Source organism: Rhinolophus hipposideros (assembly GCF_964194185.1).
Source record: "Rhinolophus hipposideros genome assembly, chromosome: X".
NCBI classification, from domain to species: domain Eukaryota; kingdom Metazoa; phylum Chordata; class Mammalia; order Chiroptera; family Rhinolophidae; genus Rhinolophus; species Rhinolophus hipposideros.
Window position 1 is genome coordinate 12,985,376 of NC_138046.1, and position 17,413 is coordinate 13,002,788.

Genomic DNA, 17,413 nt, shown 5'->3' on the forward strand with positions numbered 1-17,413 from the left:
GTAAATATTATATAGGTAATCTAATTAGATATTATAATATAAAAGATTATATATGTACACACACACACACACACATATATATATATACATATATATTATATATGTATATATACTTATATATGTGTGTGTGTGTGTACATATATAATCTTTTATATTATAATATATATAATATATATATATATACTGTAGGCCCTGATGCGTAGAGCACTCGAGAAATATCAGCTACATATCGCCAACAAGCCCTAGGAAGGATGACCTGTGAAAAACTGTATGATCTTTTTGACAACCCCTATTTGCCTAGATTGAAGGCACGCTTAATCCTACCCTGATTTGTCTCACACTTATCTATACACTCTCGAGACCTTCACCTACCAATGTCAAGAAGAGGAAAGTAAAGACAAACATAAGGAAAAATATACCAAGGAAAATAAAGACTATAGCCCTCTGACTAGATGTTGCCAAAGAGGACACACCAACAGGAGTTGGCCACGGGTATACACGTAATATCGTCATGTTCTAACTACAGGGCTTGACAGAAGACTGTAAATACTAAGTCTGACAATACCGTATTGTGATCAGCCATTGGTGATGTGGTACCCAAGTGCAGGCCCACACACCATGCCTCCTCCGGAGTCTATTCCACCCTGATTTGGTTTTTGCACCATCTCCATCCCTCCACATTAGAGATTTTAGACATTTTATCATTTATTTATGTATCTCTCTATCTATTATTTATTTATTTTACTGCTTTAACCCACACAGCCAATTCTTTTTTTTTCAATTACAGTTGACATAAAATATTATTTTATATTAGTTTCAGGTGTACAGCATAGTGGTTAGACATTTATATAATTTATGAAGTGATCCCCCTGACTAGTCTAGTACCCACTGGACACTATACATAGTTGTTACAATATTATTACTTATATTTCCTATGCAGTACTTTACAGCCCCCTGACTATTTTGCAACTACCAGTTTGTACTTCTTAATCCCTTCACCTTTTTCACCCAGGCTTCCAAACTCTGTCCCATCTGGTAACCATCAATTTGTTCTCTGAATCTACGAGTCTGTTTCTGTTTTCTGTGTTCGTTTATTTTATTCTTTAGATTCCACATAAAAGTGAGATCATATGGTATTTGTCTTTCTCTGACTTATTTCACTTAGCATAATACCCTCTAGGTTCATCCATGTTGTTGCAAATGGTAAGATGAAGATTTCATTTCCTTTTTATGGCCGAGTAACCTTCCATTATGTATATGCACCACATCTTCTTTATCCAGTCTTCTATTGATGGGCATTTCAGTTGCTTCCATATCATGGCTATTGTAAATAATGCTGCAGTGAACATAGGGGTGCATATTGAATAAGTGTTTTGGATTTCCTTGGATAAATATCCAGGAGTGGAATTGCTGGGTCATAAGGTAGTTCTATTTTTAATTTTGGGGGGAACCTCCACACTGTTTTCCAAAGTGGCTACACTAATTTGCAATCCCACCAACTGCACAAAGTTCCCTTTACTCCACATCCTTGCCAATACTTGTTTGTTGATTTATTGATGATAGCCATTCTGACAAGAGTGAAGTGATATCTTTTTGTGGTTTTTATTTGCATTTCTCTGATGATTAGTGACATTGAGCATCTTTCAATATGCATATTGGCCATCTGTATGTCCTCTTTGGAGAAATGTCTATTCAGGTCCTCTGCCCGTTTAATTGGATTGTTAGTTTTTTCAGTGTTGAGTTGTATGTGTTCTTTATAAATTTTGAATATTAACCCCTTATGAGATGTATCATTAGCAAATATCTTCTCCTATTCAGTAGGTTGTTTTTCATTTTGTTGATCATTTCCTATGCTGAGAAAAAACTTTTTAGTTTGATATAGTCCCATTTGTTTATTTTTCCCTTTGTTTCCCTTCCTGAGGAGATATAACAGAAAAAACATTACTAAGAGCAATGTCAGAGTTTACTGCCTATGTTTTCATCTAGGAGTTTTATTGTTTCAGATCTTACATTTAAGTCTTAATCCATTTTGAGTTTATTCTTGGATATGGTATAAGAGGGTGCTCGAGTTTCTTTTTTTTTTGCATGTTTCTGTCCAGTTTTCCCAACACCATTTATTGAATAGGCTGTCTTTACCCCACTCTATGTTCTTGCTTCCTTTGTCATGGATTAAATGACCATATAGGCATGGGTTTATTTCTGGGCTCCCTATTCCGTTCCATTAATATGTTTGTGTGTTTTCATGCCAATACCATAGGGTGTTTTGATTACTGTATCTTTGTAGTGTAGTTTGAAATGAGGGAGCATGATACCTCCAGCTTTGTTCTTCTTTCTCAAGATCGCTGTGGCTATTCAGGGCTGTTTATGGTTCCATATAAATTTTAGGATTACTTGTTCTACTTCTTTGAAAAATGCCATTGGTATTTTGATAGGTATTACAATGAATCTATAGATTGCTTTAGGCAGTATGTACATTTTAACGATGTTAATTCTTCCTATCCATGAGCATAGTATATGCTTCCATTTATTTGTATCTTCTTCAATTTCTTATAATTTTCTGAGTACAGAAAATTACTTGCCTCCATTTCATTTACTTCTTTTTCTGGAGTTTTCTCCTATTCTTTCATTTCGGGCATGTTTCTTTCTTTCCTCATGTGGCTACCTTACTGTGCTTGTTTCTATGTATTAGGTAAATTGCTTATGTCTCTTAGTCTTTGCCAGGTAGCGTTATGTAGTAGGTGTCCTTTATGGACCAGTGGCACAGTCTCCCTTGTCACCTGCGCTGGTGTTCCTGGAGTGTCCCTTGTGTGGGTTGCTTGTGCCCTCCTGTTGTAGTTGAGTCTTGATTGCTGTTGGCATGTGAGGATTGGAAACATTCAGAGAATATCAGCTGCTATGTGGAAGCTGACCCCACAGAGCAGGATTCACCCCAGTGTGCTTGTGTGCCTGTTGAGACCTCCATTTTGGAGTGTTGTTTGCGAAGTTAATTGGGTAGTTCTCTTTTGTGGTCTGAAGCCAGCCGCCAGGTGTCTTGGTTCTGGGTTCTCTTGGAAAGAGCTCCAGTGCAGGTTAAAGTCAGCTGCTGCCTATGACTGGCCCAGGACTGTCTGGTAGCAGGTACAAAGCGATCTGTAGTTGGTCACTTACTCTGCTGGACCTGGAGGCACATGAAAGAGGTCACACTGTGATCCATGGCCAGCTGCCACCAATACTGGGCCTGGAGCATCTCAGCACAAGGCCCAGGGCATCCTGAGGCCTGATGCCACCTCCCGGCTTCCTATAAGGCTCAGCCACTGAAAGAGCCTCAGGTGATATGTGAGTTGGGTGAGGAGGGGTCCCAGGTAGTCAACAGTGTGGGGTGAGTGGTATTCACCAAGTTAATGCAGATTCAGGTTTGGTACCAACGCTGAGCCTGCCGTCCCTCGTAAATGTCTCAGAGAACACCAAAGCCAGCCGCTGCCTGCCCCATGCCCACAGCCCCCTGAGATTTGTCCAAAATAGACTGCAGTACAGGTTGGTTCTGGTTGCCCACCACTGAAATTGTCTCCAGTGGTGCACAAGTTGGTGAGCTTGGGGCTCTTTGCTGCTAAAAGAGCCACCTCTGGTGTGTGGGGCGGAGCTGGTTGTCAAAAGTGCCTCTGATGGTCTGCAAGTTGGGAGGGGTTGGGTCCCAGGGTGGCATGAGCAGAGTTTACCAGACCATTGCAGTTTCAAATTTGGCTGTGTGGGGGAGGGCTCAACACAGGAAAGATGGCCCCTGCTTATAGGCTACATGGGAGAAATGGTGGCTCTCCCTCTAAGCCCTCACCCTGAGGCCACATACTCAGTCTTTCCCTGTATGTCTCTGGTGCCTCTGGAGTCACTGTCCCTCCATTGCAGCCCAGGGTGAGTGCCTGTGAGTGAGTCATTCTGTGTGCAGGCCCCTTAAGAGGACGTCTGGTTTTCCAGCAACCTTCTGTCTCTCCCAGAAGATCAGAATCCCTGCTGATTATCCCCAGCCAGATGTTGTAGGGACTTCTCTTCCTGCTCCCTGAACCCTGAATTGGGGAGCGTGGTGTGGAGCTGGGACCACTCACTCCTCAGGGGGGACCTCTGCTGCAGAGATATCTCTCCCGATTTTCAAACTCCACATGTGGGGATGGGGCCAGCCAATTTCGTGTATCCACCCCTCTTACTAGTCTCAACGTGGTCTCTTCTTTATATCCTTAGTTATAACAGCTAGTCTTCAGCTGGTTCTCCAGGTTGATTGTTCTATAATTTGGTTGTAATTTTAATGTGATAAGAGGAGGCAGCAAGCATAGCATTTTCCTACTCCGCCATCTTGTCTGGAACTTAGACAAGTCTCTTTTTCATAAATTCAGTTTGTATTATTTGGTTGAAGAGACTGTTCTCTGAGCCCTGACATAAGTGGGTGTTCTGGCTGATAGTTCAGAGTTGTAGAGAAAAAAATCTGTGGGAAAAGTCACGTTATTGTACTCATTTGTTAGGTATGTTAGGCCCTGCCTGGCTCTGGTCTCTGCATGCCTTTTCTCCCATAGCTAAAATATCTTAGGCATTTTAGAACCCTCCCACCTTCTCTGCTTCTTCCTCTTTTCATTTCCAAGATCAGGGTTGCTTGCTTGTGTTACCTCCATTTTATTCCCACTTCTCCAGTTCATGCTGCAGCACTTCTCAACTATTGTAATAGCATCCTAACTAGTCTTCTCATCTCTCTAATAAACATTCACACTGCTGCCACTTATTCTGATTCTGGTACCATGAATTGAGAATTTACTATATTTCTTACATTGCTTTAGGTAGTTCACCTTTATCATTCGTTTAATTCTGTCAACAACATTTTGAGCACAGGACTGGTGATAATTCATATTATTAATGCAGAAGCAAGTTCAGAGAGGTTAAATGACTTACTCTAGGTCTTTCTGCTAAACAGTGGCATGGTTAAGTCTCATGATTTTGGTACCACTTCATATTTGCCTCATACATCTTCCTATAATACAGATCCCTTTGCAAAATGTAATTTTTAGATCTAGACATTCAAAGATCTTCCTAGTCTAACCCTATCCTACCTCTTAATCTTTATCTACCATCTAATAGCCCCTGACAATTCATGCTCCAAGTTAACTAGTTGATTTCTTTCCTCCCAATATTCTAGGGACACAATGCCCCTATAACTTTGCCTGTGCTTTCTCTCTGCCTGAAGTACACATTCCTCCTTCTTAGTCTATCAAAAATCCTGTAATTTTCAGGTTCAGGTTAATTGCTACTTCCTTCATGAAACCTTCCCCAAAGCCTCTTGAGCAATATTCATGCTATTTTCCTCTGTTCTCACAACACTGCATTTTTTTCCCAACATAGTATTTTTTAAACTCTGCCATCCATTACAGTTGTTAATATATTTGTCTCCTCCCTCCAGACAAAAAGTTCCTTCTGGGCAGGGGCTATGTTTGATTTATCACTCAATTTTCATCACCTAGCATAGTGCCTGGTACATCCAATTTTATGAAAACGGTCTGTTGAATGTGAAATGAATATTGGACTTCTCCAAGGGAATAGTAGCTCTAAGTTATCAGACTAATCCCTTCTGCTGTAATTAGCATATGCAACCAAGCTCCTTCAGTCCGAGTTAGGAGCCTATCATTCAGGCTCCCAAGATATTCTGTGCACTTTGAACATTGTATTCTAATTATCTGTTTATGTATCTGCCTTCCCTGTTAGGCTGACTGAAATACAGGAGACATGTATGAAGCCCAATGACTGTGACTCCATGAATGGGTTTTAAGTGGATAAATGAAGGCAGAATGGACCCATGTAGTGCCTCGTATTCTATGTGTGCTGAGGGATAAACTTCTTCTCAGTGATGCCCTTCTGATGGTAAACTATTTGAGTCAGTCCACAATAAATCACTGTGTGATTGGCAGAAAAATGGGCAAATCAATTGTTATCTAGGAGAAATGGACAACTACGGAACAGTTTGACCATAACGGTGATCAGAATAACTAGACCTTTGTTGCTGCTATTTTCCCACATAGACCTAGTTTAAAACAAACGGACTGGATATTTGGGAAGCATTGGAACATCCATGGACAAGATAATCGTAAAAATGAATATCCATCTACTCCCCATCTGCTATTAAGAGAGGTGTATCTGTTTTATCTAATTTCCCATTTCACAATATCAAATTCTGATGGTCCAGTTCAACAAAACTCAACAGGAGATTTGATATTTTACCAAAATAAGTACATGGAAAGAGACTCAGCAGAACTGAACAATGTCATAAAGGACAGCCTGTGACATTATCCACATAATGCCTTGACCTTAGTTATTCCATCTCTTGATTGAAAAATACAAAATATTTGCATGCATAGATCCTTCAATAATATTTTTTTTCTTTTCTGACATCAAGCCTCCTGGCCTGAGATTTTGTAAACCAGGTGACTGTTTGATTCTCACAAGCATGACATTTTTATGAACATAATAACACAAAAATATGTATCAGTGCCAAGGTATCTTTAATATTTTTCTATCAAACTGTGACCTTTTCTATTCAACTATCTGAATCTTTCTGCCTTATAGTCACAAAACCCACTGAGAAGTTCAAATGATATAATCTGAAATGTAAAGGTGTGTTCAGTAAAATTGGTTAAACCCACATGTTTATTCAGAGATGCAACAGGTGCTGATTGACAATGGAGCTTCGAGTTCCTGGGTTAGTTTATCTGAATTACCTTCCAGATGAGTGAGGCCACAGGACAGATCAAGTATGTTCATAAAGAAGAATATTAAGAAGAGTCAGAAGAGATCCATGTGGGGCCAGATTATAGTTCATAGGATATTTAGAGAACATTTGCTGTTTCTCGGGAGTGGACTAAAAGTGTTAAAGGTACCTGGATGGTATACACATAGTTTGTGAGGGTATTCTCAGAATGTCCACTCTATCTCTTTCTGTAAGTCCTTTGAAAAGTCAGAGTATATCTAATTCAAGTCCTGTATTCCCCCTATATTATCTCCAACTGTGGCACAAGTCCAATGAAAAATAGGAATGCTATATCAGGACAGGTATCTTTCCCTCTTCTTCAGTGTGCAACCTACAGAAGTCCTATAGGAAGGGACTAAGTGATACTATTATAATAAGGGGTAAAAGTAACCAGTTTCTTTCCTTAAATAGAAAAGAGCTCTTCCCCTTCCTTCATGGCAAACTCCTCACCTATTAGAACCAAGCCCAAATAGCCTCCACTGTGAAAACCTTTGCTAACCTCTCTGGTAATAGTCATACATACCTTTAGGGTGCCTTCTCTATGCCAAGCAATGTGTGAAGCAGAGATGAAAAGACAAGACCTTCACTCTCAAGGATCTTACAGTGCAGAAAGGAAGACAGACACATGAACGTAAAGGCCAAAATATTACAGTGAGTTGCTGCTCTAATGGAAATATCTGCAGAACGTAATAGTAAAAAAAAAAAAAAAAGTGCATTAGTTTGTCTGGGAGAATTACAGAAGACTTTTCTGGGAGTATAAAACTAACTCTTGATTTCACTTAAGCCAACAAAAATCATTTTTACAAGATTTCCAAAGATATATCGAGGATTCCAAGAAGAAAGAATTGTTCTTAGAATTGAAATACTTGAAGGATTCTTATTTTATGTTTCTCATTTCTACTGTTTTTGAAGAGTTGACTTCAGTCTTCCTCCCTCCCTCCCTCTCTTCCTCTTTCTGACTCTCAAGAAGCTATCACTAATTCATATATCCATAGTAAAATATGGCTATTTGAATTTACAGTCTCATTTAGAGAGTGCCTCCTGAGAAAAGAACATCCGACTGGCCCTACTAAGGTCAATGTGTACCCCTATTTCAGTATGCTGTAACTAGGTGTCAGGGTCATGAACAGAAACATAATTGCTGGTTCACAAGCCCCTGGATAATAAGAGTTCCCAGGGAAAAGTGTTTGGACTAACACCAATAGGTAATCATTACATAAACCATTTGCAAAGAAATTCCGTTAGCTCTATATGACCGAAACATAGGTATGATGTGGGGAGAGGATTAGAAGATGAGATATAATGCTAGGCAGGGGCAAAATTTTGAGGACTTTGAATTTGGACTATATTTTCTAAAGTTATATGATAGGCTTTGCAAGGAGACAAAAATATATGACATTATTGATTAAAATAGAGAAAACTGGGGAAGTAACAGTTTGAAAAATATTATATATTATTATATATAACTATATTGTATATAATTTTATATATGATATATTGGATACGCTGTTGTCTATTGTATGTTATTATATATTATTAGCACGATTGAACTTAAGGTACTTATAACAAAGTGGAGCTGCTGCAGAGAGGTAAGATTTATTGAACACTCACTGTGCACCAGGCTCTCCACTTTACATAGGCTATCTTATTTAATTCACACAAGTTCTCAGCCAGGTAATATCATTTTGTCTCCATTTTACAGATGAGGTACATAGAGATTAACTTGCCCAGGGTCACACACATAGTAGAGCCAGAATTTTTACCAACAGTCTGATTGCAGTCTGTGTACTTACCCCTTATTTTCTATGGCTTCTCAATGCAGAAACTTATACAAGGTCTGACAATTAAGTTTGTGAACTTGTTGCAACAACGTTATTAACCTTTTTTGATATAAGAGAGATTATTCATTATGAATTTGTACCAACTGGATAAACAATTAACCAAGTTTACTATATGGAAGTGCTGAAAAGTCTGCGTGAAAAAGATGAAAACAACCTGAACTTTTCACCAACAATTCATGGCTCTTGCATCACGACCATGCACCAGCTCACACAGCACTGTCTGTGAGGGAGTTTGTAGCCAGTAAACAAATCACTGTATTGGAACACCCTCCCTACTCACCTGATCTGGCCCCCAGTGACTTCTTTCTTTACCTGAAGAGAAAGGAAATATGGAAAGAAAGACATTTAGATGACATTCAGGACATCAAGGGTAATACAGAGACAGCTCTGATGGCCATTCCAGAAAAAGAGTTCCAAAATTGCTTTGAAGGTGGACTAGGCGCTGGCGTCAGTGCATAGCTTCCCAAGGGGAGTACTTCGAAGGTGACCGTAGTGATATTCAGCAAAGAGGTATGTAGCACTTTTTCTAGGATGAGTTCATGAATTTAATTGCCTGACCTCGTATATGATGGTCTGTAGCTCAGGAACAAAAGTTATCTTTAGTATCACACTTATTACTTTCAACTGTCTGTCTGTCTTCTTCCTTAGACTATGAACTCCTTAAGATTAGAGATGGAGTCTTATTTCCATATCTAATGCCTAGCTTAGGACCTGGCAAAGAGATGAGATAATGCATTTTGTGGTTATACTAGTCTCCCTAAGATTCTACTTCTAGTCTTTTCCACGCCGCCTTGAATTTAGCCATGGCCATATCACTTTGGCCAATGAAAACTAAGCAGAAGTGATCCATTTCACTTCTTTGTGGAATCATTTTAGAGTCTCCATGCGATTCTCCATGTTCTCTTCCTATTCTGTGGCAAACCCTGAAATCTCATGTTAATATGGAGGAATTATAAGATAGCAGAGCCTCTGTCAGCCTGAGTTCCTGAGTGACTACATGGAACAGAGATCTAGCCCTTCACCCCTGCCAGAATGTATTGGACATATAGCTTGAAGGAGAAATCAACCTTTGTTGATTGAATCTATAGTTTTTGGAGGTTGTCTGTTACTGTAGCACAACCTGGTTCATTCTGTCTAGTATAGTGAGTAATTGTTGTTGGTTAATAATTACTATCTCTCCATCATGTCTACTTCCCATTCCCCATATCAACAATGCCAGCATCCTTATCTTTTAGACCAGTCAATTTTGTAAACAGTGTTGATGAGATGTTGGAAGCAGTCTGAGAAGCCTATTGTTTATCTATAATCTGAGGAAGCAGGAGCGTATTTTCCCTGTACAAATATTCTTAATAATGACTTCAGTAGTCTGAATTTTTGAAATTCTTCATACATCAGGTCACTATTTGTGTGCCAGGCACTGTCCTAGGTTCTGGGGATACATCAGTGAGCAAAACAAAAAAAATCTCTTCTGGAGTTTACATTTCAGATGGAGAGACAAACAAAATGAGTATACTATACAGTACATTAGAAGGTGTTAAATAACCTGGAAAAAAGTAAAGAAGGAAAGAGGGTTAGCAGGACTGAGGGGTTACAATTTTAAATAGGATGGTCAAGGAATGCTCCACTGAGAAAAAGGCAAGACACAGCCACGAGAATATCTTTGGGAAGTTTCCAGGCAAAGGTAATGCAATAGAGAAGTGACTGAGGCAGAAGTGAGTTTGGTATTTTTGAAGGACAATGTGAAGACTGGTAGTCAGAAAGGTAAAGGGGAGGGGCAATTCATGAAGGGATTTATAGGCCATTGGGAGGACCTTGCTTTTACCCTAAATGAGATGGAAAACTATCACAGGGTAACTCAGTTAATACCTACCTTGTTTCTGAATTTAATGTTCAGTGACTACATGGAGCAGAGATATACCCCTTTTTGTAGGGCTATAGGGCATATTTATTAGAAGTTCAAACAGCAAAGTGCATTTGTGAGGAAACAGAATTTGAGGGACACCGTGAAAGTATCCCTGCCTTAGCTAAATCTCCATTCCCTTCGCAATCTCTCCTCTTTTTCTTAGCACTTTCTTTGTAATAGCAGTTACTTGTTATCCATCACTCCCACACTCCTTATCTCTCTTGTACCATGGGAATGATCTCATAAGTCCCTCGACCTGCCTCTTCTACTACTCAACCCTCTATTTCACAGGACTGGAAAAATGAACTTCCTCAGCTACTGTTCACAGCCACTCACCCCAACTCAAAGTCATGCATACCATCAACTAAAATTGGTACTTCCGCTGAACCATAAAAATGCATTCATCGTTGTCTGATGCCTAAGAAGGTTTGCCTTAGAACAATGCTTTTTAAACTTGCTCTTTCAAATATTCCTAATGGCAGAAGAGAGAGACAGGGGCTGAGCCGGGAGCAATTCAGTTCAAGCATGAAATGTTTTTAAAGTCTCCTGCTTTATCTTAAAATTTTATGCAAATCTTGCATTCTTATTCATTATATATCCTTATCAATTTTAACCCGAAATAAGGTTTTTCCTCAGGTTCTCAAGGGATATTGATTTTTCCAAGAAATACGTCCTGCAGATTGTTTACTACATATCTTAGACAATCAGAAAAAAATGTACCTGGACTATTATCTTAGTTCTCCATTGAAACACATTTGCTATGATTTAATGTTATTTTTCAATATTTTTATAGTGGTCTGGCTAAGAAAAATCCATATGAAGAAAGCACCCATGTCTTTTATCAGTGTACTCACAAAGTTTGTCGAAAATAGTGCTCAATATCCTTTATACAATACATCTTAATCAAGTTTTTCCTGTGTCTTTGACAAGGAGCCCACATATCTCATTTTGAGGAGTAAGACCTTGGCATAGTGGTTCTCAAAGTGTGGCTGACCAGCATTGTGGGGACAGAGTCCCAGAGAGCAGTTTCCAGGCTCTCAGCCTCGTGTGGAAAGGTGCTGGCTTGGGTAGTAGATGGCCATTAGCTGTGGCTGGTTGGCCATCAGCTGTAGTCAGTTAGCCATTAGCCACTGATATAACTGCCATGACTGCTTTGGTTGGTTGGTTGGTTGGTTGGTTGGCAGGCAGAGAAGCAGACACAGATTGTGTGGCTCTTACTTCATGTGTCTCGCCCAGTGAGACTGGGGTTCAGGAAGACTCCTTGTTGGGGTACTGGTGGATGTTTGCTTTTGTATCTCCAACCCAGCCGCCAGCGAGAATACACTGGTATGACTCCCCTACCTATGGCTCCATTGGTCTTCATTTTTGGCCTCACCATATCCTGCGTTCCTGTGGAGAAGCTGGAGCTGAGTTCCTGCATGACAAACATCATCAACATCATTTGGGAACTTGTTAAGAATGCATATTCTCAGACTCGAGCCCAGACCTACTGAATCAGTAAGTCTGGGATTGGAACATGGCAATCTGTGTTTTGACAAGCCCTCCAGGTGATTCTGATATATGCTGAGGTTTCAGAACCACTGCTTCAGCAGATGCCTCAGGCCCTAGGAAAAATGATGGAAGTTGGCACAGTCGGCATCGTATCTTGTTTTTGTCCCTTTCTCAGCTGCCCAGTGCTCTTGTGTTTATCTCTTCCCACCCCATCCCCATCACCTCATACCACGTTCTCTTTTGCCCTACTCGTCTCCTTTCCTAGAACACACCAAGCTCCTTCAGCCACAGAGCCATTACACTCAGCACTCTTCCTCATGGCTTTCAAGTGATTGATACCATCTTGTCATTCACATTTCAGCATATGTGACAGCTGTTCAGAGACACCGTCTGCAGACAGCTTGTTTAAAGTAGCCAACCAGTCATTCCATAATGTCACCTTGTTTATTTCTCTCCATAGCCCTTATCACCATCTTCCACACTACAGATTTTTTGTTTATTGTCTGTCTCCCCTACTGGAATGAAGGCTCCATGCAGATAGGGACTTTTGTTGTTTTGTTTACATTTCTATGCCCCACACCTAGAATATTGCTTGGCACATGTCGTGCGGGGCGGCCTGCGGGGGTCTCTGGTCCCGCTCCCCACATAAGAACGCAGGACATGGTGAGGCCAAACAGGAACACCCACGGAGCCATAGATAGGGGAGTCAAACCAATATATTCTCTCTGATGGCTGGGCTGGAGACACAGGAAGCAGGATCTACATAACCTGCAACCTGCCGTCCTAACAGCAGTCCGCTCTTGCCAGCCACCATCTTCTTGCTAGCCCCCATTTCCTTGCTAGCGTAGCCACGGCAGTTATATTAGTGGCCAATGGCTCACTGGTTACAGCTGACGGCCAACTAGCCACAGCTGATGGCCATCCAATCACAGTTGATGGCCATTTACTACCTGAGCCAGCATATTTCCATGTGAGGCCGAGAGCCTGAAAACTGCTTTTTGGGGCTTTGTCCCCATAGCACATTATAGTAGCTCAGCAAATGTTTGGTAAATAAATAAAAAATTAGTTTAAAAAAAACCAGCCAGGAGTCAAGAGACTTGGAATTGATAAGAAAAACAGTTAGATAGTTTGAGTAATGTTGTCCACAATTTCTTCCAAATGAGTTTATGTCCAGAAGTGAGTTCGAACTGGAAGTCTGGACTCTCATTTGGTCTCCATTCCCGTTTGGTGCACATGGATTGAAGATGAGGCCATGTGGCATTTGATTTTTAGACAATGTGACTCTTCTACTCAAGCCAAACTACTTATTCCAGTACTCAACCAAAGAAACATAGCTATGTTCGAACACTGGGGGGAATAAATGGTTGTATTGGACTTATTAAGAGGTGGCATATAGGTCTTCAAGACGATACCATCTTAAGAGATTTTAAAATGTGAGTCTGTACTTGATTTTCACCTTAGACTGACTTTCAAACGTTATCCTTGAGTAACATGTGACTTTTCTATAACTATGCTCTATGATTCTTTCAAGTAACCTTAAAATTACATTTATGAGATCCCCTTTCTTTCTTCCTTCCTTCTTTCCCCCTTCTTTTCTTCCTTCTTTGTCAAAAAGCAATTAGGTAGCCTTGAATGTAAGGAGAAAGCACTCTAGGGGTAGCTGAGACCCATTCAAGGAGGACGTGCAAGCTGTGTAGAGGCCTGGCAGGGTGGAGAGATTTCATATGTCTAGGGAGATAAAGCAAATGAGTATATATATATATATATAAAGTAAATATTTTGAGAAAATAAGTAAATATTTTGAAGACAATGGGAGCCAGTTTTGTTTGTTTGTTTGTTTGTTACTATTTAAGAAGGGAGTACAAATATGTAAAGGAGTAAAGTAGACTGAGCCCTAAGATGTTGGGTGGAAATTAGAGGTATTGATGTGAACTCAGTATTCAATATATACAATGTAGAAATAAATAGAGATGCAAATGTGTGTACATATATTTATATGTGATTATGAATATGTGTATATGCATACCCCCACACACATACATATACACACACATATTCCCCCAACTCTGTCCATTGTGTAGTCCTGGAAGCAGTGATGTCCAGGTAGCAATAAACACACATAATGTCCAGATATTGATTTCTAGGTACCACTCATTGTCCAATAAAAGGAGCCAGAGTGCCTTTGAGTAAGGACTGCATATAAGATTGGGATAAGAAAAGAACCAGAGGAACCTGGAAAATTTTATTGTTCCCAAATAAGGAGTTCTGTAAGAATGATGAGGATATGTCAAAAGGATACAAAAGCCAGCTTAAAGAGGTTCACACTAGCGAAATCCAGGACAGTTTGATTGAATACCGGGGGTGCCAAAAAATATATATACAAGTGGACACTTCGGTCAATGTTGCTCAAGCAGTAGTTCACCGTCATCAGAAGTGTCTGGACGTTGATGGGAACCACTTTGAGCATCTCTTGTCATTGCAGAAGTCAAACGTGACTTGTATTCATCTTTTGTTATCAGTATATACTGAGTATTACAATTTTAATAGTTTTCCTTTCTTAAAATGTGTATACATTTTTGGCTCCATATATAATATACAAAATATATATCAGATATTATGTATATTATATATAATATATACATAATAGTAATAGATTATAACACACTAAAAATCGTAATTCATGGATACATCCAGATATAAATAAATGACTACATAAATGGAGGGAAATAGGAAGCTCTGTTTTACAATAGAAGTTTAACTAATAAATGTCGAAGGAATGACCAAATATCACCATTAGGCATCCACCATAGAAATAAGTAATTCAGGTAAGAAGCAGCAACAGATACTAAAGCTAGTTAGTAAAAATGGGGTGAGGGATAGAATTTTACATAGTTCTAAAATCTCCCCGCCCCCGAAATAGTTATTCCTTGTGAAGAAGGGAAAAATGTTACTGCAGAGAAGAAAAACAGGGCCGATACCATATTAATCAAGTGACCAAATTTAACACCACCTTAGGCTGATAAATCAACATCATGTATCTGATAGGACAGAACGAGAACATAGTATCACTCTTGTAATATGTCAGTTAAAATGCAGGGCTTGTATTGAATCATGAGGAACACTCAGGCAAACTCATAATGAAGGCCATTCTACAACATGACATTTGTAATCTTTGAGTCAAAGTCATAAAAATCAAGGAAAGACTAAGGAGTGATTCCAGATGAAAAGAGACTGGAGGGATGTACGAATAGGGTGCAACTTGTGATTCTGGATTGGATCCTTTGGCTGGAAAAGACATTATTGGGACAAATGGTAAAAGTTAAGTGGGGTCTCTGGGAAAAGGATACAATAGTCCACCCTTTTCCGTGGCTTCTCTTTCCACAGTTTCAATTACCCGCAGCAACTGCGGTCTGAAAATATTAAATGGAAAATTCTACAAATAAACAATTCCTAAGTTTTAAATTGCGTGCCATTCTGAGTCACATGTTGAAATCTCGCACAGTCCAGTCATGTCAGGGCCATGACATGAACCATCCCTACGTCCAGCATCTCTGCTCTGTCTATGCAACCCCCCATTAGTCACTTACTAGCTGTCTAGGTTATCAGATTGACTATCAAGGTAATGCAGTGCTTGTGTTCAAGTAATCCTTTCTTCACTTCACAGTGGTCCCCAGGCGGGAAAATGGTGGTGCTGGCAATCGGGACATGCCACAGAGAAGCTGAAAAGTGCTTGTTATATATCACCAAAAGGTCAATAGTACTGTAACGTTACATCACAATGCCCACGTCATTTACTTCACTTCATCTCATCACAAAGGCATTGTATCATCTCTTATCATCACAAGAAGGGTGAGTACAGTAAACTAAGATGTTTTGAGAGAGACCATATTCACATCACTTTTACTGTAGTATATTTTTATAATTGTTCTATGTTGTTATGGGTTATTGTTAATCTCTTACTGTACCTACTTTAGAAATTAAACTTTATCATAGATATGTATGTATGGAAAAAACTTAGTATATATAAGGTTCAGTACTATTGCTGTTTCAGGCATAAACTAGGGGTCTTGGAATGTATCCCTTGAGGAAAGGGGAGGACTACTGTATACAGGAATTCTTTGTAAACTTTTCTTGCTACTTTTATGTAGGTTTGGCATTGTTTAAAATGCAAAGTTTTTGAAAGGCACCAAACAATAAAGTAAGTCCATATAAGAAACTGCTTAATTTGGATTTAGATTCAGGTATCACTTTTTGAACATGTGCAAGCCATTATGCTAGTTATGATGACTAACATTCCGGAAGTATTTACTAAGGGCTAATATGTGCTGCATCAGAGTGGTTATAGGGCTAAACTCCTTTGCTTCCCCTCTTTCAGAGAATTTAGTTCAGTGCTACCTTGCGTCCAATATCTGAAAACAGTTGTTTCATTCATTTTGTCCCACTTATTCGTTGTCTACTGTATGAAGGCAAGTATGGTACCATTTATTCCATCATGGCCACAAACAGAAATTCTGTGTAATTTGATCTTCTACAATGATTTTGGAGAAATAGTTGGCAGTTTCTCATAAAGTTAAACATACACTTAGCATTTGGTCCAGTCATTCCACTTGTAGATTTTTACCCTAGAGAAATGAAGGCATATGCCTATATTAAGGTTTGTATACAAATGTTTGTTGCAGCTTTATTGTAGTAGCCTAAACCTGGAAACACCTAAAATGTCCATCAACAGGGGAATGCATAAAAAAATTGCAGTATATCCATATGCTGGAACAAAAAGGAATGAAGTACCAATACAAGCAACAACATAGGTGAATCTCAGAACTATTATGTTGGGTGAAAAAAGGCAGATACAAAAGGATATATATGAAATTTATATGGAATTTAAAAACAAGCAAAGTTTATGGTGATGGAAGGAGAACTGACTCTGGGTGGTGAACACACAATGGGATTTATAGATGATGTGCTACAGAATTGTACACCTGAAATCTATGTAATTTACTAACAGTTGTCACCCCAATAAGCTTTAATTTAAAAAAGCAAAAAAAAAAAACAAAAAAACAAAAAAAACCAAACAAGCAAAGCTAACCTATAGTGACAGAAAGTAAATCAATGGTTGCCTGGGCCACAGGTAGGGAAAATGTGTCCAAAAGAGCAGGAGTGAACTCTGTGGCATCATGGAAATACTATTCTGTGTCTTGATTGTGGTGGTGATGACATGGGTATATATATTTGGCAAAATATATTGAACTGGTCACTTAAAATGAATGTGTTTTGTTTTATGTAATTTGTACCTCAATAAAGTTGATTTACAAAGAAAAAAACAGCAGAGGAGACCTCCTAATAAGAACAAATGAAATCATTCTGCATAGATAACCATCTAATTTCGAATCTCAGTTTCAACTATATTTGTTTAGCTCATACTAC